Source organism: Aptenodytes patagonicus, chromosome 1 (genome assembly GCF_965638725.1).
Source record: "Aptenodytes patagonicus chromosome 1, bAptPat1.pri.cur, whole genome shotgun sequence".
NCBI classification, from domain to species: Eukaryota; Metazoa; Chordata; class Aves; order Sphenisciformes; family Spheniscidae; genus Aptenodytes; species Aptenodytes patagonicus.
In genome coordinates this window covers 223327135-223348660 of record NC_134949.1, presented here as the reverse complement: position 1 = coordinate 223348660, position 21526 = coordinate 223327135, and the positions used below count along the sequence as shown (strand labels likewise).

Sequence of the window (21526 nt, the reverse complement as noted above, 5' to 3'; positions counted from 1 at the left end):
CTTATGTTATACTGCACTGAACACTCTTCAGGAGGCTGGCAAACAGAACAAGTAACATAGTGGTCTCTTTTATCTCTAATTTTGATGATTACCTGCCTAACATCTTTGACAGGCTTGACCTTCTGTACACTATTCAATGTTTTATACAGCTATTTTCTTTCTTACAATTCTTTCCGAACTAAAAGCCCTGATCTGCAAGCACCATGCAGACCCAGCTGCCTTTCATCAGATTGCTACACGGGCCACATGTGTGTTGGCCAAATGAGTGGAGTGGAGAAGCTCTTACTAAACAGCCCTCTAGGCACTTCTGCAGATGTTACAGCGGTTCCACCATGCTTTAATGAACGACTCTGGCTTCAGTTTTGCCCTAATTTTTACCTTTTGGCTCTCTCTTGCACACAGTCATACGAGCTATGTTTTCTCCATACTCTTTTAAATTTTGATTGCGCAGCACCCGCATGCACAGAGAAGAGGCTCTTTTTCACTCCTGGACAATTTTACAAGCGATGATTTTCATTTAAAAAAACCCAAACAACACACAACAAAAAAAAAAAAGGTTAATGTAAAGCCCAGTTTTCCACAAGGCTGTATTATAATTCTCCTGGGAGAATTACACGCAAACAATCTTGTACGTATTAAACATCCCAGCAGTATTTTATTACAGTGTTTTCTTGTCCTATATACAGAAAAATACAGTAGCCATGTTATTTCTCTGGGCTGTTTCTTCAGCTTACAGCGTACTTCCTTCCTGATGTCACATCCTTTATAGTGATCCTATTAGCGAAGGTAATAGTATAAACTTAGCTCCTAATTGAACTCCTAAAGGGTCCCTTTATCACAGCCGTATAAAAATGCTTGGAAAATTCATTTGTCAACCAGTTCTGAAGCATTTCACTGAAATACCTGGAAAAATTCAAAGGCTGATTGGAAAGAAGTGCTAAAAATTATTTGGAAAAATTTAAACAAGCATAACAGCTACTGCTTATCAGCGAGAAGAAAGATAAAATAAGCAAGGATTTTTGTGTTAGGATAATTACCCAGACCTTCAATTTCCTCACTTAGTATATTTATTTAGGCACTGTAATTAAGCCATTTAATTGCTCAGTATCCTCTAAGAACTGACCTTGATGTGTAAAGTAAAATGATATTACAACAAGGTAGGAAAGAATAACTAAAATGAACCTGAAAAGTCTAGAAGTGGAAAAAGCTTTTCCAAATGTATGACTTTTTGGTTCTATATATGATCAGTTGTCTTCTGTTCATAAAATGTTAAAAATCACAGGAGGCAGCAAAATGAATGTAAATCATGCTGGGGAGATTCCTGAAGTCCCGGATGGTCAGCAAACTTGATCACTTCTAGGGGCTACCCAGTCATGTAGGTTTCTGTGCTCATTAAGTATCTTCCTACTTAACCTGCTGGTTCCCTGCTGTCCTGGTTTCGGCAGGGGTAGAGTTAATTTCCTTCCTAGTAGCTGGTACAGTGTTTTGGATTTAGGATGAGAACAAAGTTGATAACGCACCGATGTTTTAGTTGTTGCTGAGCAGTGCTTACACTAGTCAAGGACTTTTCAGCTTCCCATGCTCTACCAACTGAGAAGGCTGGAGGGGCACAAGAAGCTGGGAGGGGGCACAGCCAGGACAGCTGACCCAAACTGGCCAAAGGGACATTCCATACCATGGGACGTCATGCTCAGTACATAAACTGGGGAAAGCTGGCCGGGGGGGCCGCTGCTCGGGGACTGGCTGGGCATCGGTCGGCGGGTGGTGAGCAATTGCACTGTGCATCACTTGCTTTGTGTATTATTATTATTATTATTATTATTATATTATTATTTTATTTCAATTATTAAACTGTTTTTATCTCAACCCATGACTTTTTCTAACTTGTGCTCTTCCAATTCTCTTCCCCATCCCACCGGGTGGGGGGGAGTGAGCGAGCGGCTGCGTGGTGCTTAGTTGCTAACTGAGATTAAACCACGACACCTGATTTTTTAACATTAAGAAAAAGTATTGTCAGAGAGAGACACCTGTCTCTTGCCCAACCTTGCAGGAATGTACACTGAGATGAAGAGCCCTCTGAAATCCTCAGAAGGCCTAAAAGTAGCTAATCCCACCCAAACTGAATGGAGCCTAGAATCAAGGTTTCCCACTTCTTGGGGAAAGGCTCCAATTGCTAAATTATTTCAGAAGGGATGGGTGTTGTCATCACACACCCATCCTCAGAAGATGGCTAGAAAGACTGGCACTCAAAAGGCTTCCTATTAGTTTCACTGGAAGACTTAAGATATTCATGTAGGAGGACACACAGGAGACACCCAAGCTTCCCGTGCCGTCAAGGTGGAAAGGGATTCCATATGGTAGGTTGACTAGAACTTCCTCTGCTTATCTTTGGGGCCATCTGCCTCCTTCCACTTCCACTTTCTCCCCCAAAGAATGAAAAGCAAATTTAGACGGCTTTCCCATATTGACTGGATTTCTCCCAATCTGTTTGGGACCAAATGTCCCAAATTTCACCAGGTTTCTTAGGCTCATAAATTAGGTATGATGGAGTCTGCATAAAAGTCACAATTTGCAGACCTCAGTCCTTAGAGCAAAGAACCAAAATTCACCTTTCTTTAATTAAACTGAAATGCTGAAGTCATCGAGTGTTGAGGCCCTGACAGCAAGCAGATCAGGATTTTTTGGTTATGTTGGAGCTTGATTTTTTCATAGATGCAGAGAACCCAGGGCTCATGGTGAAGACAGCAAGTGGATTTTGGCGTGTGTCTGTTTATATAATCAATCAAACAAACAAAATTATGCCTAAAAGCCAATGCTTGAAATTGCTAACACACATAATCGTAAACATGGGTTGTTTCCAAATATATCTTAAACGGTCAAGAGTCACCTGCGCACAGATTTGTACAGAAAGAATGAGTTGTATTTTTAGTGTTACTGGCTGAAAAAAGCTGCTGTCTATCCCTGTGCCTTTGGGCATAAACTAACCCACCACATGCCCGTGGGAAAACAACACACATTTGGAGATGTTTTAAGAAAAACAAAAGCTCGTTGCTCCCTGTCATAGGCTCAGCCTGTACAGAAGCTACAGTAAAACTCATTTACATTTGGGATTCTAGCAATGGACAGGTAAAGGTGCTGTTGACAAACTGTTTTGCACCTGAAGGTTCCCAAAAGCGTTCCATATCTATGGCTATTTCACAGGCAGTTCTGGTTGGACCTGTCTGCTCTTGCACAATAACTGCTGTCTTCTGTTTTTTCTTTTTTTCTTTTCTTTTTCCTTCTTCTTTTCTTTTATGCCGAAGCTGATGCAGAGATGGCTGTGAAAAGGCATGACATTTCCTTTTTGTTACATGCTTGTGATTTTTATTATGCATGTCCCCGAGGTAGCTAAACCAGCACCTGGCACTATTTGAGTATTCTGGCCTTCCAGTCAATGAAAGCAGAGGCTCTGGAATCTGGGAGCAATAGAGCTACTTCATAATCAATGTGGTCATTCTGGTGTGAACATTAAAAGTCCTCATACACACACATGAAAGGGTTCTGGTAGCCATTATTCCATGCCATTTACCCTGCAAAAATATATACACTCGTACAAGCTCTGTTACAAACTCTAAGCAATTTCTCTAAACTTGCACTTAGCTGTGAAGTCTGCTGCTTCTATTTCAGATTTGAAGAAAGCTTGTCTATGTTTTCTGAGTGTATCACTTCTAATAAAAGATACTACCTGTGCCTGTAAGCGTTTTCTTGACTAACTCCTCAGATTATCACACCTACAAAAATATGCCACTAGGCTGATATTTCGAGATTTCAAATGGCATACAGATGCTTGCTGGCTCATTTTGAAATATAGTTTTCTACTGCAATATAGGTTTTATAACTGTATTGGTAACAGTTATAATCATGTAAAGCTCTTCAGGTAGTAAAGCACCAAACAGATTTCTCTATCACCTCCCAGTTTTGGTGGGGGGAACACTCACATCAAGTAATAAAAGGATGTGAAAACCTGATGCGAATGACATGAAATAACCCTATTATTTAAAATATAAGAAAATCTACCACAGGTCTCAAACAGCACAGATAAAAGGAGAAGGAGAAGGTCGGTAACCTGAATGTGTCCATTTATGGAAAGATCTATACTTTGTACACAGATTAAATTTTTGACCTTTGCTGTACTGTATCACTGATGCTATCCACGTGACCATGTAAACATAGGCAACAGAAGCAAAGGCCATTTGGACTACTTTGAACAAATGGAGAACTGAAGGCTGGAAACACAAAAAGCACACTGGCACTAGAAGTTAAATCTGCTGTGAACAGAGTGGGGGAGACCACCAGGAGCTGCTAGAGAAAGCTCACAGGCTATGGGGAAGGGGCAAAAAGATGGGAGAGTTTCATACGGCACTGCAAAATATCATGTACAGAAAGGGGATTAATGAAATAATGGGGAGGAACTTGGCCGTTGGACTCACAGGATGGGAAGGTATAGCATCTGCAAATGATTTTCCCTCTGGTTTACTTAGTAAAACGTATGTATGTTCAGAAAATGTATCATGGGGAAAAGACCTTCAGCTGCTGTAACTTGTGAGCTAAGTCAGGTAGAAGAATAGAGATTGGTCTGTGGCTCAAAATCTCCACAGCAACAGGCATATCAGCTGCTTTTGTTAATGCTAGTTGGAAAAATGGAAGGCGCAACATTTCATTTAGAGAAAGCAGTTGTGTCTGATTATACAGTAATACTAGTTTAAAGCTCAAACAGGCATGGATTTTCCCTAACTGTGAAAACAACTCTTTAAGTCGTTAACTTCCACGGTTCCTCAAGAAATAGGTATATTTAAAATAATTTCAAACCTGCATGGCCAGCCATTGTAAAAATTATTGCTGATTCTTGTAAAATAAAAATAATTCAAGGTCTGCTTTGCTGTGGGTAAAGGCCAGTTGGAGGAACAGGAAGGGTTTTACGATGTATTCCATTCTTCTTTCTTACTTGCTGTTGCTGTGATGCTGTGGAGTCAGCCAAGAGATGTATCAATGAATATCTTCTTTACACTTCCCATTTTATCCTTCCCAATGGTACAAGGTGGCTGCTAAACCATGTAATGGAAAACTGGACTGGAAGAGTGATTTCTGTACCCATCACTGATGGAACTGGAATTACAGTTCTTGGAGCAGTACTTCTCAAACCATTACATTTTCCCAATCTCATTTGTTAATTAATTCAGTAGTCTCTTTCGCCACGGCCAGTACTAAAATCCATACAGAAGTGATCCATCTAGCAAATTGCACATTGCTGTACAGGCAGGAATTACTCCCTTCAGATCCCTGGCAGGTGATAAGCACATGCCCTTGAGCATGAGGTTTTTTTGCAAATCCCTGTTGCATTATGCAAATCTCTAGAACTGATTAGAACAATTTCTGAATAGCAATATCTTCTTCTGCCACCTGTTCACCAAGGCCGTAGGGGTCACTGGAAAAAACTCAAATTCCAAACTCAATTTCCAAAGCTGTCCCTGCAGAACAATGCTTAGTGTTTAGACATCACGTTTTATCTGACAAACTGTTTGACAGAAGCAAGTTTGCTTCTTAGAGGAGAAACGGGTGGGCAGTAAAACTACCAGGCCAAAATCTTCCAGTGGATCAGATAAGAGCACAACACGTCCCTCGATTCCCACCACAGGGCTCTATCCGCTTGATCATCCCATTTGCTTAAGAAACTTTAGTATTATTAGAAAGAGTGGCATCGAGACTGAAAAGAAAGCAAATGAAACCAGTCTACCCCTCACACCTTGGTGTTTAATGGGAATCTGTAATGAATAGATACGTTTTGTGAAAGGTCTGTTGTAATAAAACCTGCCTTCATCTCAAAAGGGACTACAACTAGAGTGACATGAACGCTAATAATACCAGCTTATCGGCTGTTCTCTAAAATCGTATTTGTAAGCCTATGGATGCTAATTAGCTGTCTTGCAATGTCAAGCAGAATTGTACATTATTCCCAAATGAAAGAGCATGGAAAGTGTTAAAGAAGACACCACATTGATTAATGTCTAAGCCAGGTGTTTTGTATACCCAGACTCTTCCTGTCTGAAAACTTTTTCCCATTATTTTGCCTTTTTATGTAAGGCTCCTGTGAACTCTCTCAACAGCCATTTTAGTCCTTTCTTAAAAGACCGCAACTCGGCAATAGCACAGTGAGCCTCGAAGATTGTCCCAGAGTCTGAACTTGCCAGAAATCAAGCAGAAGCCACTATGAAAAATAAAGTGGAATGAGTGCCTTTATGATTGACCTTTGAAAAAAGATAATATCTGGTAACAGTGGTAAAAAAAAAATTCTGGCCTTTATGAAAAGACTTGTAGGTAGAAAAGTTCGCTATAAGAAATAGATATATATTTATAAGCAGCATGACAGAAATGTGTAGCTACAACGTAAGATTGATGGAGTAGGCTTAGGCATGGTCTGTGAGACACTCAGAAGGAGATGGAGACACACACAGCTGGCGTCAGACAGGTCAGCTCTGGAAATGAAAAAGCCACGTGGATACAAACGGGATGCTGCCTCGTAGCCACCTTCCCATGGCGTGCCCCAGAGCTAAAAAGCAGTCCTTGGCTCTTGAGGATTGCCAAGGACTAAAGAGACTCACCAGCGCAGACTAGTGCCGTCACAAACCCCGACGCACTGTTGCATGACGCGTATAAGCCCTCAGGCTTTTCAGGTCTCTAGAGAAGTACAGACCAGGCTGAGATTCAGATCCTTCAAGGTGTGCCTACGTACTTTGCTGGATAAGGGCTTGGGAGGGAGGTGGATTTCCAAAATTCTCAGTTCGAGGTCCACCACTGACAAGTGTGAGCATCTGAGCTTTGCTTGCCATGTGCAAAACATGTATCATGCCTCGACAGAGCTGATCACCTAGGGTCATTTTCCACATGGACCAATCTTATTGATTTTAATTGAATTACTAATAGCATAAGGCACTATTTAATGGGACCCAGGGAAAGAGGGGGTTGGAAATCACTGTGTCCCAGATCCTGTTGGCTGTGGTCATGCAGAGAAACATTTATTCTGTGAACAACCCCACTGAAATCAATGTGCATCCCTGTAGAATAACTTTGCCCAGTCTGATTAAGAGAAAAAAAACTGGCTTCTTTGGATGAGGAAAGTTGCATAGAAGTATGGCATTATTTTTATACCCTTTCTTATTAATATATTAAACCCCACATCATTCTTCAGGGGAGATGAAGCACACCAGTGCTCAACACGACTGTAGGTTACAATCACCCATGTCATTCTCTCATAGATGGCTTTTCCGTGGTGTATCCTAGACGGCCGAAATATCAGCAGGGTAATTTGTCTCTAAATTATGGTAATTAATCCTCTTTTGCTCCAGACTTGAATGACCTTTATAAAGAAGCAGTTTAAATAAAAAAAAAAAAAAAGAAAAAAGAAGGGAAGAAATGAACCATCCCTCCACAAACAAATACGCTTTTGTCTTAAGCTTGCAGTAAGAACTACGAAAAGACTCAAAAAACCTACAGCAGACTCAAAGTATAACCCAGAAGATGTGCACTAACTGACTTCTGCTGTATTTGAGGATAAAAAACTTTCCCGTAGTGGCAGTGGGAAGCCTGTGACCTATCTGAGGCTTGCCAAAGCCAGGTCATCTCTGCGATAAACTGCTCAGTCCTGCATTTCCATCTTGAAAAGTTTCCTGATGAAGTGAGAAAGAAAATGTCCGGCCTCTGTAGATACGGTGTTTCTTAAAACCTTGATCAAAATCAAATGTCTCCCTCCCTTTATTAGGCACGTTAAACAGAAGCAGCTGTGCTAGGGACATGTACGCTGTCAGTGTGACCTTCACAACTGGTACCTGCTCACTGGTAATTACATAGCGATAGCTGTTGATCATATAGAAAGTGAATCCAACACCTTGTAGGAAATACCTTTGAGGAAACACAGTCATGATGAAATGCTGCCCCGCTTTATTTCTGTGAGTGAATGCTAGCTTTCATAAAAATAAACGACTACCATGACAGATAAGAAACAGACACCGTTTTTGCGCAGATTTTGTGCAGACTATTTCAGGTGAGACATCTCTGCCTGTTTGTGTGATTGTCTTACTTGCACATTTTTGGCTTGGACCTTTCCTTTTGTTAAAAAGGAGAGGAGAGACCTTTCTGAAACTGTCCCAAATGTGTGGAGAAGGGCAACCTGTTAACTTAGTTTTTTAAAAAAGACATAGGAGAATAAAGAGAATGGTTTCTGCTAAAACCATCCCTGTGTTTGAGCTGCCTTGTTTTTTTGGTGATAGGCAATTTGGGTAAGTGAACGAGGCAAAGAACATGGGCCTGGTGAGTCTGGCTGGGAAGGTTAAGTAAGGAAAACCCTTTTTTGCAATATTTATTTTTTCTCATCTGAAAATCTGGGAGCTTATCTAAAGAACAGTGGTGACTTGTTTTTCAGATACAGCAACCTCTTCTGTCTCAGATACGTTATATGTGATTTTAGGCTCTGTCTAATTGAGACTGCCTTATCTATGTTATTCTTAGAAACCAGAAGTTAATCCATAAGAGCTACAAGTTTATCTTTCTCCTTTCTAGCCACATCTCAACTCGAAAAAGCCCATGCCATCACCCTGCTTTGCCTCATTTATCAAAATAATATGGCAGCTAATCTTTCTGGAAGAACATAATATGAGATATGCAGGGCAGGACACCCACATTCCCAGGGCTCTTTTTGGGAGTGGGGGGCTGGGTGCCCATACTGTGTCCCTGTGGTGCCTAGGAGGTTTGGCTGGGTGGGACAACCGAATGCTAACGCAGCATGATGGAAGAGGTAACAGCCTGGTAGGACCTGAACTGCCTCCAGATCCCCATCTGAAAGCCTGTGCCTAGGGAGGATGACCTGAAACGATCACCTCTCCATGGGGACTCAGAAGAATAAGATGTTCTCCCCTAGTCCATCACTATCTCATCATACCCTGTCCCGTTTTGTGAATTAACACAAATCATCAGTTTTCAGTGTTGTCAGCTCAGCACCAGTCACAGAGAAAGCCCATCCTGCTTCTCTCCCAACACCCAGCATATTCAAACCTGAGTCAAATGTCCACAGGGCAAATGATTATATTAGGTGTAAAGGTTCCCTGAGACCTGTGTTTATTTGCAGAACAGGTGAGGTCTGCTATTAGGGTTAAATGAGGGAATGGGATGTTTGCAGGAAAATGTTTAAATAGTTCTGGTTCAGTGAGTGCAGATTCCTAGTGAGCACTGTAACAGAGGTGGACAAAGGGTGCTGGAAAGTTAACTGCTTGGCCAGGTCTAGGCACAACTTTAACCCCCTTTAACAATTGCTTGCTTAAGTAATTGTTTGGCTTTCTGAGTATAAATACGGAGTGAAGCAAGTTTCCCACTTGCTTAAAGAGAATGGTCGCTTCTGAATTTTCTCATACAGACTTTTTGGGGTTCTTTTGGTCATGAGGAAGCAACAAAACCAAACAGCTCACAGGGGTGTGAATATATAATGCATCCAAAGCTTAGATCAAATCTCCAAATATGAAAGGACCAATTCAAATATCTCAAACCAATTTATTCCCAACACTCGGGGATTTCCAGTTCAATTATGTCACAGAACGTGGTTTTAGTCTTTAGCCAAACCTATCAAAATACACAGTGGTGGCCCATTGAAGGAGTGAGGTCATCTAGAGAAATGGTTAACAAGCATGTGTTGGGGAAAGTGCTCTATTGGCATGGTGGGGAATATGTGAACTTCAGCATAAGCCAAGTCCTGAAGCACAAAAAGTGCTTTAAGATCAGTGAGCTGGACAATGTTGTTGATCCCTGGAGCAAAGAGGAAAGGTTCGAAAGAGCATCGACTATATGAACAGCCCAAACATGAATACTTGGTTGATGGTTCACAGAATCAGAGGCTTTAGGAATGGAAAAGACCTACAGGGTGAACCATGGTTATTCTGCTTCAATGCTCTGTCCTGTGTTTCAAACTGGACACAGACTTCTCTGACCCAAATGCAGATTTTAATATGTGCCTTCTACAATCAGGATGATTTAGGGTCCTGAGTCAATCTCTTGTAGAGGGAATATTAAACTGCAAAGCATGAACAGGGATTTAAATAACAAGAAGAGCTTTTTGGTCTGTTTTTTTGTTTGTTTCCCCGTGCCTTGCCTTGTCTTGCCTTCCCTACCCTTCCCTCTTTTCTTTTTCCTTTTTAATGGGTTTTGAATACCAGCATGTTTTAAACTATCTACAAGGCCAAGCAAATATTCTCTTCTGGAAAGGAAACATTTTTTTTCCGTGGTGTTTGAAACAGGTACATACAATGCAGGGATTCACACCAAACAAAAATCTGCTAAACAAAACTAGCTGCTTCACCAATTGAATGCAGAGTGCAGATCCTTTCCCCCAGGACATGATTTTTAGAGGTAGAAATAGCAAGGTATGTAAAAAAAACGGTGAGATCTTACAAAACCAGGAAATTGCTCCAAGTCATCCTTATGGAATCAGGGACAGAGGGGAGGAAGGAAGTGCAGGAGCATATGAAGAAAATTTCTGAGACATTTCGTCTTGTGGCCACGTGTGGCACTCGTAAGCTCAATATGTGGCTATATTATGTGTGCTGATTTACATAACCTGCAGGAGAATTTACTTCTGAAACAGAGCAGGAGAACAATGCCTATCCCAACATTTTCTTGTATGGCATTTCAAGGCAACCATCTTGCACAATTAGAGAGAAATGTCAAGATAATTCATAAGAGCCATCGCTGGACATGAAACAGTGCTAGTAATTTATTCACGAGAGGTCCAGCATTGTTTCTGTTGCCTTTCAGAAATCCCATGAAGCTAGCTGTCATTTTGATTCTGCAGACCGACCTCTGATCAAAGTTTCCCTCAGCTTTTCTCCTTTTTGACAAGAGCCCAGTCTCTGCATGCTGGGCTTCAACCTTTCTTCCAACTCTATTACTTTATGTAAAAGTTTGCAGACAGCAGGAAGAAGGCAAGCCGCAGCCTTCTTGACTGGCAGCAGTTCAACACGCTTGGAAATGAAGGCGCAAGATAGGAGCATAAGTACAATGCTGGAGAGTCAGCCTAAATGAATAGCTATCCTAGCTGCATACTCGAAGCAGAAAGAAATGAAATAAAATCCAAAAACAGAACACAGAAATTTTTTATGATGAGGGTGGTGAAACACAGGCCCAGGTTGCCCAGAGAGGTGGTGGATGCCCCATCCCTGGAAACATTCCAGGTCAGGCTGGACGGGGCTCTGAGCAAGCTGATCTAGCTAAAGATGTCCCTGCTCATTACAGGGGGGTTGGACTAGATGACCTTTAAAGGTCCCTTCCAACCCAAACTATTCTATGATTCTATGATTTCCACATTTCTCAAGATCCTGATTGTGTTATGGTAGCTGCATTCTTCCTGCTGGGTGTGCTCTCTTTCCTTCTTAGCCTGGCTTAAACCTGCATCGCTTCCTAAACAGACTGATTTTGTCAGTGGATCCTAAGGCTGAGTACTCTCCCTGTTCTTCTCAGAGTGTCAGGCTAAATATGTCAATAAATATATTGACATAGTCTTTGCAATAAGACCTGGGCTTGGTCTGCCCATGCATTGAACCCATCAGAAACAGTTTAGTCATGGACCTCTCTTTTACTGTGGTTTAACCGGTTAGCCTTAGTACTGCGGTACGTGGCTGCATGGCTTTAAGGTTTACAACAGATGTGCACGGGGCTGGCAAAGAACTGGGGTTGCATGAGCTTATGCAACAACCCGGGGTGATGTATTTACTATCTCTGAACCTGTTTAGACTTTCTTTGGATGGAAGTCCTTCGAGTGGGAGAGAGACTCGGGAAAGATACTAATTAGAAACTTGCTAAACAACCTAACAGATGACAAATGTCTCCAGCATTGAAAACTAGAGGTGAAAAAGACCATTTGCATCTTGTTTACCTCTTCCTACCTAAGATCGGCTGTGACTCTATCCTCATATATTTTCATGTACTTTACTGTAATAGGCTTTAAATTACTCAAGTGATAAGGTCTATCCACCATGCAATATGCCGTACAGTAATTGCAGTATTTTTTGAATGAACATTTATATTCTAGATAGACTGATAATAAGACTATTAATGATGTAGCTATGTCCTGGTTTCGGCGGGGGTAGAACACTACTCACTTTTTATGAGGCTGGCCTTTAGTCAGATGGAACTGTAATTCTCATTAACAAAAGCAACAGAATGCTGTACACAAGGTACTTAAATACTACCATAAAAGAAAGCATCTATCCAAATGCTCCTGAAATGTATACCAAAAGATGTTTCTGTCGCCATGGTTAATTTCTAACAAAGGCTGGGCTGATTGCTGAAGAAGTTCACCTTGCTTTGAAAATTGTCTGCATAACAACTCAAGCTTCAGGGGAGCAGCAGAAGAGATTGCATCAAAAGTATTAAAAAATAGGAATAAGGCCTATCCAAATATTTTCTTCTATATGCTAACGTTATTTCAGTAGTATTCACAGTTCAGCTGTACTGGCCATCCAGTAGAGATTTTTGCAGAAAGTTGCTGTTCTTTGATAGTCTGATGAGAATCGTAAAAGTGACTTAAACATAATTCAGGCTTCAAACCTTTTCTGGGAACTTGCTCTAATTCTGGTGACCAAGTGCTGCAAGCTAATGCCATCCATGAAGTAGGCAGTTATATCTGAGGGGGAATCAACCCAAAAAAAGAAATCCAAGTTACCCTGCGTCTTCACAGGCAAGCTGCATAATATTCCATCCATACCATTGAAAGTGCTCTTCCAACTTTCTAATTTCAGGTATTTGACACTCAGCCTGAACTCCTGCCAGTGATTATTTGCATCGCTTTCCAACCTGCAGCACTCTGTGTCTGTTGTCTGAGTTACTGTCACTACCTCTGTGAACAGCACTGGGACCCATATGGCTGGATTTACTGCTTGACGGAATTAAACAAACAGCACAACATCCACAAAATCGCTCTTTTGCAGAAAGATCCTAATGATTCTCATGCACTTCGTAGCCGGTCCAACTGATCCAGACTTCCCTCCCTGTTAAGCATTTTTCCCCACTACTGAATATATTCTGCACGTAGTGAGCCTTTTTCCTTGGCAGATCTCTGAGCTGATCCCTGTGCAGTCTAACCCTTAGAACATGTCTTGTGTGCTTACTGAATTTTTCATGAATCCCACATTAAATCTGCAGGCTTTGAGGTGCACTGGGGAGCTGACATATTTACCCTCCAGATCGGCACCACCGTTATCTTTCCTAAGGAAGCACAGGAACACCTTTGTTTTCCAAAATAGGTGTGGGCAAAGGAAAGGCCATGGTCCTCACCAGTCACTCAGCTGCCACATCATCATTCTCCCCAAGTGCATTCCTCATGCCATTTATTAGCATTGCTAATACCAAGCACCTCATTTTTATTCTGCTAGCAGTGATTGTGAAAGCCATACTGAACTTTCTGATCCATTTATCTATTAATTTATTATCTAATTAAGGCTCACAATGACAGTGCTATTTGTTTAAAAATGCCCTCAAACTAAACCAATACAAAACACACATGCATTCAAATCAATTAAAATGGTACTTGCTAGTGTTTTCCTTAATCAGTTGGTAACTGTTCCACTACTGTTTAAAGGAAGGCAAAATTCATTTTAACTTCTTCATAATCGTGTGACCTACTTGCACAGTGCCAAACTGATACAAATGGATGTTACTGTCATGTCATAAGGGCATGGAATAGTACCAGCCATGAATGTTGCAAAAGCCATCCTAGGAATAAAGCTTTTTTGCATAAAAGGGCCCTAGAAAATTAGTTTAAATGCAATCACTGAAAGGCAGGCAGGCAAAACGGAGACTTCTGAAGAGTTTATTAAACTTTACATCGTACCTCGTGCTGCATCTTTGTGATTTTTTCTCCCAAGAGGTGTGTCTTTTGCACAACAGCAGCAGAGTCTAGCGCCACATGCCTAATGCTTCATGTTCATTACGGCAAAAAAATACTCCGGTCTTCCGACGTTGCTTAAACAAAGCCTGACTTCATTCTTCACCTGCTGAGCTGTGTCAGAGAGCCTTTCCACCGCGGCATCCACACACAGAGAAACCCTGCATAATACCTTAATGCCATTTGTTTTGGCCACTGACTTCAAAAGCAGTTGTCCCTCTTGTTTGGATGCAAAATGTGCAGGCACTGCACATCCAAACCAGGTGCAGATGTTACACCGTGATCTGCCTTCCTGATACTGTGAAAGATCAAACTTGATGTTAATTGCTTACTGTTGCAAAGGATTTCTGGGGCACAGCTGGAAGAGAGCTCTGATCTCTTACCTTTTTCCCTGCCCCCAGAGCTTGCAGTAGTAACAGCACAGATTATCACGCTGGAGAGAGTTGCTCCATTTGGTTATTTAGAAACATTTTAAGAGCATCTTTCAAAGCCCACAGTAATGCACACTGACACCAAGGTCTGAAACGCAAATCCCTGTGGACTCAGTCTATCCTGTTCAGCCTGCAAATGCATGGAGGGACATTCATTCAGTCTCGAGATTTGTGTTTGAACATGATTAAGGACAACCACTGCTGTTTTTCCCCTCCTGCATGAAGCATCACTTTCCCTTCTGCTCGTTATTTATAGTACCGCATAAGATATTTTTAAGATAAGGAAAGGCAGAAAAAGCCAGATTGAAGATACATATAGCTGTGGTTTCTTTTAAGAATGAATAAATAACATTTCTAAAGCAAATTTTTTTTGAAAGTTTTCTTTTCTCTTTTCTTTTTAATACTAAATAGGTAGCCAAAAAACAAAAAGAAATGAAGCAAACAGGATATTTGTACACAGTACAAGTCAACACTTGCATTAGCAGAGTTTTAAAACTCCAGCTCTGCACGGACTGAGATGACACAGCCATACATGGGATGGAAATCACTCACTTTGCCTGAATTTTATGTAGCCCTTTAAAAAGTGAAGAAATAAAACTGAAGAGACTTCTTTTTCTTTGCAAGGTAAAACAAGGGAGTGGGAGAGAGCTCTCAGGATCTGACCTTGCTCCTTCTGAAGTCCAGAGGAGACTGCATCTGTGAGCTTCAAACCGTTGCTGCCTTCCAGCGCAAGTGTCAGCCCACAGGCTTGCAAGCTGGTTTTCATGCGACAGCTAAGCCACCTGAAGAGTTGCCCTGCTTTATCAGTTCAGTGGGGATTTGTTTGATCAGGTTTACTGGATGATGTCGTCCTGAGTGACAGCCGTGGGTCTGAGTAGCAGATATGTGTTCAATAAAGCACGTTCCACTCCCAGAGCTTATTTCTTTCCTTTTGTGCCTTATTTACCTTGGCTGACATTATGACACTCAATTAGTCTTAATATTGGAAATGTTTTCTGGATTAGAGATTTCTGTTTAATAAAGCCTGAGAGGAAGTGCTAGGTCTGGTTAGTGATGCCTGACTCAAAGGAAAATAAACTCCCCCAACAGCCTACTGACAGCTAACCCCCAATCCTGAATAATGCAGGACTGGAAGAGGAAAACAACCACTGCAAAGGATTGGGGCCCGTCCCTGTCGAATACCCTTGGCGACCAGGATGAACAGTGGCCACGTAAGAAACCTCTGACTCATGTGGTGACTGATGGCTCACACGAAGCCCGTATGGCTTCGGTAGCTGTGAAAGAGGCTGTGTCAAGCTCTGGCCAAGCTCTGCCTGGGTCCTGTTTCTGCGTCACGGTTCACTGTCTCCGTTGGCTGCAGCGGGGATGCTCTCTGTGGCACGGTGCTGCTCACTGTGTTACTGAAATAGGTCAGCTCAAAATCAGGCAAAAAATAATAATTTAACTATTATTCTGCCCCTTAGAACCTTTTCTACCAAAGGGAACTCGGCAGCAGCATTGCTGCCCTCAGCAGAGAGATCTCTGCTAAAGCTCCTCACCAGAGGAAGGGGAGGAATTGCTGCTGGCCCAGTAGGCAGGGCCTGGCAACACCACCATGAACAGAAAGGGCAGGACAAAGTGCGAGGACAGCAGTTCATGAAGAGGGCAGTGGCTGGAACCTTCTCTGAAGGGATGGCTGGAGAAAAGCCTGGATAAATGATGACGGAGAGCCCATGCTAGAAAGAGAAGGGTCTCCCCATGAAAGGAAGGGTCTTCAGGAGATCAGACGCCAGGACCTGACCTTTTTTGGGAACTGGGCTGCCTGCAGTCCAAGGTCCACTTAGAAGTGGACTTAGAAGTGGACTCCACTTAGAAGTGGACCTTGTGGGGACTGTTACAACTCGGTCATGCTGTGGTACAGTCAATAGCATTGGCCTTGTCTCTCTGGCTGTCACAGCTAAAATACAGAAGGCGGCAGGTGGGTTCAGACAGCAGTCCTCTCCCCCAGGTAGCCACGCTGTTCCCTTGGATCACGCTGCTCTGATCCTGTGGTTGCACTCTACAGGGAGGTTCCTCACGTGTACCAAACTCAAACACGTGTCTATACTGCAATTAACTGCTGGTGAATGAAAGGCAAAGGGCATGCTAGCATCCCTCAAACCCAAAAGGGAGACCGTGGCCAGGCCTGCAGCTGTGCTTGCAGGTTTGCTGTCGGTTACAGCACGCAGGTTTATTCTTGAGGGCAGCCTCAGGGATTAGAGGTATTTCATGTCTGGCTGTGAATATATTTTTGCAGAAACTTAGCAGTAGCAGAATGCAAGCTTACTTGGGGAAGAGGAATATGGAGGGTCATGTTCTGCTCTCCAATGTAGTAAAGTAAAACAAGTTTACATCAGCATTTAAATTTAATAATAATATATTAATACTTTAATTAATTTAATAATAAGCTGGGGAAAGGATTGGTTGAAGATTCGCAAGTAAATTATTGCAGTGGCACATGCTGCCTATATTATGATAATTCTGCAAATTTATCCATACACAATAACACATCTATCGATACACAGTTGCCACATCTATATCAATATCTTCCTATATCAATATATGGGGTGAGGGGAGTGTGGGAGAATCCTTTTCTAATATTGCTGTGGGGTAATTGCTGACAAAGAAATCACTGACATTTAAATGGAGTTTCTATACTGCAGATAATTCCAGGAATGTGCTATAAGAAAAGTAAAGATCTCCTGTTGTTCAGTTTTTGATTTTCAATTAATTTTATAGTACGAGTGATGCTGTGCTCTAGAGAAGCTGACATAAAAACAGGTTATTATGGAAAGTTCCCACAAAATGTTCAGCTAGTATTGTTAATTCTGTTTTAAAACAACTATCTCCCTATGCAATTATATTTCAATAAACAAAAGGTTATCTCTGTTGTAAAGACATATAATGGAGAAAACACTCAAATGGTTGCAATGTTATCGCTGGAATTTATCCTCCAGCGTGACTATGTTCTCAATTACAGCAGAACAAATGTATTAAATATCATTCAGATAGGAACATCATCTGGTAACTGTATATTTCTGAAAAGTTTTTAGATCCCAAAGAAAGAAGACTTTTTCCACCTACATTATGCTCAGTTTAGGAAAATAAAATAGAAACCGAATAGAAACAGCTGAGAAAGAATAGGAAAAATCTCCACGCTATGACCCGGAAAGGGAACCCAGGATTTCTATTTACTAGAATTATTATTGGGATTGTTACAGTGTCATCCACAGTGCACCAAAACCCTTTCAGTGTGAACTTGTGCAAGTCACCAGTCACCTATGATTCACCTGCCTCATCTATAAAGTGGAAATAAATGTCCTTCGCACAGCTGGGCCTTGTAAAGACACATTTGCAGGATTGGAACGCCAGTGTAAACTGGTTTCTTATTCAGGGCTTTATAAACTGTAATGAAAAAAGGCTGAGTAATCACCAACAATGTTGATGTCTTACCTGAGATTCCCTCTGAGATCCTTCTAGTCACGGGAAAGTGACAAATTATTTTTCTTGTGTTTCTAATAGAGTCAAAATGAGCATGGCTCTTTGTAATAGTCAGTTCCTTAACAAGCTCTTAAACTTTCATTATGTCTTGCTCTGCCGAAATATTTTTGCTGCAGAACCAGACATCAAAGATATAACGTAGCTCTGGACACTGGGGCTGCTTCACCAACTGCTGCACTTAGGTTATCTATAAGAGAGCAACATACTGTTTTGTTTTTACGAGATCCTGTAAAAGGAAAGCTGGTACTTAGAAAAAATGAAATGCTGCAAGCAATATATTGGCTGGATTAAGTTCACCTCCAATACTTATAATTTCAAGGAATCTCTACCAAGTTTCAGTATAAACACATTGTGGCTGTGCTCACGTGGAAAGTAAGAGAGGGTGCAAGCTCCCGTTCACATGTGTTTCCTGCTTAATGTTGTGGCTTGGGCTCACAGTGCTCGTGGTTTGACCCCACTGTGTCAGCCCAGCTCCCAGGGCTGTGTCTGGGGCCAAATCCATCCTCCTTCATCCATGCAGCTTTCCAGTAGAAGCTTCCTTACTTATTTCTTGATGCCCAGAATGTGCCCACTTGTTTATAATGAAGTAAAAACATTTGTTGGTTCTGACCTAGCTCACTGAAAAAATACCTGCTGATAGGCAACATTTTTCTGAAAGTTGGTAGCCACTGCCTTGTTAACAAAAGACAAGCATGCACCATCCCTAAAGCAATTTTCACCAAACTGTTTGGTTGCCCTTGTGCCGAGGAACAGAGTACGGTACTCAGTTTTGCTTAGTTTAGAATCAGAGGAAAAATTAAAACCTGCCAGCTGTTGCCTTTTGTGAGGATGCATTCAGAAATGCTGTCCTGTCAAACAAGTGTCTCCCGGGGATGGAAGGAAAATGGGTTGATAAGCATCTCATCTCACACCCCACTAACACTATAGATGGTCACTGACCAGCAGTGCAAGAGGGGGACTTGGAAGTGACAGAGGCATGCGTTTCCTTGGAGCAGAGAATCAATAACAGGTGGAAAACAAGGCAGCAAAGAAAGAAAGAAAGAAAAGGAAAGAAAAGGAAAGAAAAGGAAAGAAAACCACAGCTGACGTAATTCAACTTTTGGGAGGATAGGCTGATTTGAAAAGTTACGTGAGATTAATAGGAAGTAGGTCTGTACTTTGATAATTAATCTCAGTTATTAAGTTTTTGTCCATGCACCCAGTATTTATTTTTTGTCTTGGTACATTTTGAGGGGGTGGAGGGAGGGAGAAGATTATGGGATCTTCAACACAGAATGAGACAAAGTGTTAATGGGAAAGATTACCGCTGTATAATCCTTAGCAAATGGCATAAAAGCATTAGATACCTGCACTGCTACTACGCCTGCCTGCAGAGATATGTCATTGCCAGAAATTTAGTTGCTCTTTCTATGACCTCTGTAGCTGTAAGAAAAATTCAAACTGAAGCTGTTATTCTGTTAAGGCCTCCTTGCAAATCCATTGGATTTTGCTCGCAGGACCATAAAAATTGCCATGCTGGGTCAGATCAATGGTCCATATAATCCAGTATTCTTTCTCTGACAGTGACTAATACTATATGTTTTGGTACATCACAGGAAAATGTAAGAAACCTTTCATGACCAATTATGGAACAACCTTCCCATAGAGGAAGGCTCATCCTAACCTCTGGCAGAAAATGGAGCTTTTTTGCTTAAAGCCTGAAGGATTTCTATTAGCTCCTGTCTAACGTGACCTTGGTTATATTCTCTATTCATATAAATACCTGTTCCTTTTTCAAATCTGATTAAGTTTTAGCTTAACGATACCGTGTTGCAGTGAATTTTACAGGTTAAATTGTCTTTAGAAGTATGCCTTTTATCACTTCTAAACTTACTGCCCTTCGGTTGCACTGGATGGTTCTTGTTTTGATTTTATGAGTGGGAGTAAATAAGGCTGCCAATTTACTTTCTCTGTAGTACTCAGGATGTAATATACTTCCATGAAACACCTTTTTATTCTCCTTTTCTTTAAACTAGCTGTTCCTGCTTTTTTCTGTCTATCTTTTGCCTTTGCATTCTTCCTAAAATTTTCTGTGCTGTGGGAGACTTCTTCCACCCTGAAATCCTTCTGTTTCTTTAAATATAAAATGAGTTATTTATTTAGATCTGTTTTATTCTGCTCTATTTTATTTAAAAACTATAATGACTTTGGCACCGAAATCTGATTTCTGAAGGTCTGATTCGGAATGCCCTGAACCAGTCGCTGTATTCCTACCAAGCGCCTGCCACCATGGCCAGGTGTGCTATCAGGCCATTTGTGGTATTATTCTTAAAATCCAGTTTTAATATTCTAGCAATGTATTTATTTTCATAAACGCAGTTCTGCACTGAGCACAGGATTTCCCTGAACTGTTGTTCATAGTGACCAACAAATTCTCCCCTAAAATCCTCCAGAATCTAGTAATGTGCTCAACCCTCCAACCTGTGTATTTTCACCTCTGATTTTCCCATCTGCGTTTCCCCAGACGATGGTTCAGTTGTTCCCTTGCGTTGGGAGATGGCTCTGGATTTCCTCCTTAGCCTCCTCTAGTCCTGTCACTGCTTTTGTGCCATCTGCCAGTGTTGCCCCTTCCCTCTTCACTGCTTTTCCAAGTCATAGAATCATAGAATGATGGAATCATAGAATCATTGAGGTTGGAAAAGACCTCTAAGATCATCGAGTCCAACCGTCGACCCAACACCACCATGCCCACTAAACCATGTCCCCAAGTGCCTCATCTACTCGTCTTTTAAATACCTCCAGGGATGGGGACTCCACCACTTCCCTGGGCAGCCTGTTCCAATGTTTCACCACTCTTTCAGTAAAGACATTTTCCCTCACATCCAATCTAAACCTCCCCTAGCGCAACTTGAGGCCATAAGTCAGTAAAGGGCATATGAAACAGAGTCCATTCATACTCCTTTTCCTTAATATCTTCTGTCAAAGACTTTTTTTTGAAGTCCACATTAAATACAATCAACTGTCTCTTTTATCCACTTTATTGTTAAGTTCAAAGTAGACTGGAAAAGACTAGCAGACTGGAAAAGCATGTTTACATCCGTTCCATCGTGTACCTATGGCTTATTTGGAATCTTTTATAACACTGTTATAACACTATTTCCAATTCTAGCAAACTGAGTAAGGTTTGTTGGTCCACCATTCAGAGATCCCAGTTTCTTTTTTAAAGAAGCAAGCAGAAGATGTTCAGCCCTCCAGTCCCCTAAGCTCGAGTAAGTAGCTTCCCTTTCTGTGACCAGCATCAGCTCCATTTCCAATAGCAGAGAATGAGCACCCCTCTCTTAGGAGAGACATCCAGTGCACTTGAGAGACATCCAGTGCACTTGATTTTAGCTGTCTAGTCTCAGCAGCAAAGCACTGCCTGTAATAATAAGAATAGAAATACTGTAGCACCTTTGGAGTGTGAGTTGTTCCCCGAGGCACTTGTTTTGGTGGCATAAATCACCCTCTAGAGATACTGATCTCTTTCTGCTGAATACCAGGACTGCCTAGAGGACCAGCTTGGATCTAATGACTCAGTTCTGCCCGGCTAAAGTTGCCTGAGATGGATCCTCCTCTAAGCGACTTGAGAATCTTTAAC

The 21526-nt window shown here is 41.6% G+C and overlaps 1 protein-coding gene across 7 annotated transcripts in view; it reads right to left on the bottom strand.

Annotated features, from left to right (window-relative positions):
- The window catches only part of TENM4 (teneurin transmembrane protein 4), a 624775-nt gene that overhangs the window by 285084 nt on the left and 318165 nt on the right, over positions 1–21526 (bottom strand). The gene's annotated exons all lie outside the window — the stretch shown is intronic.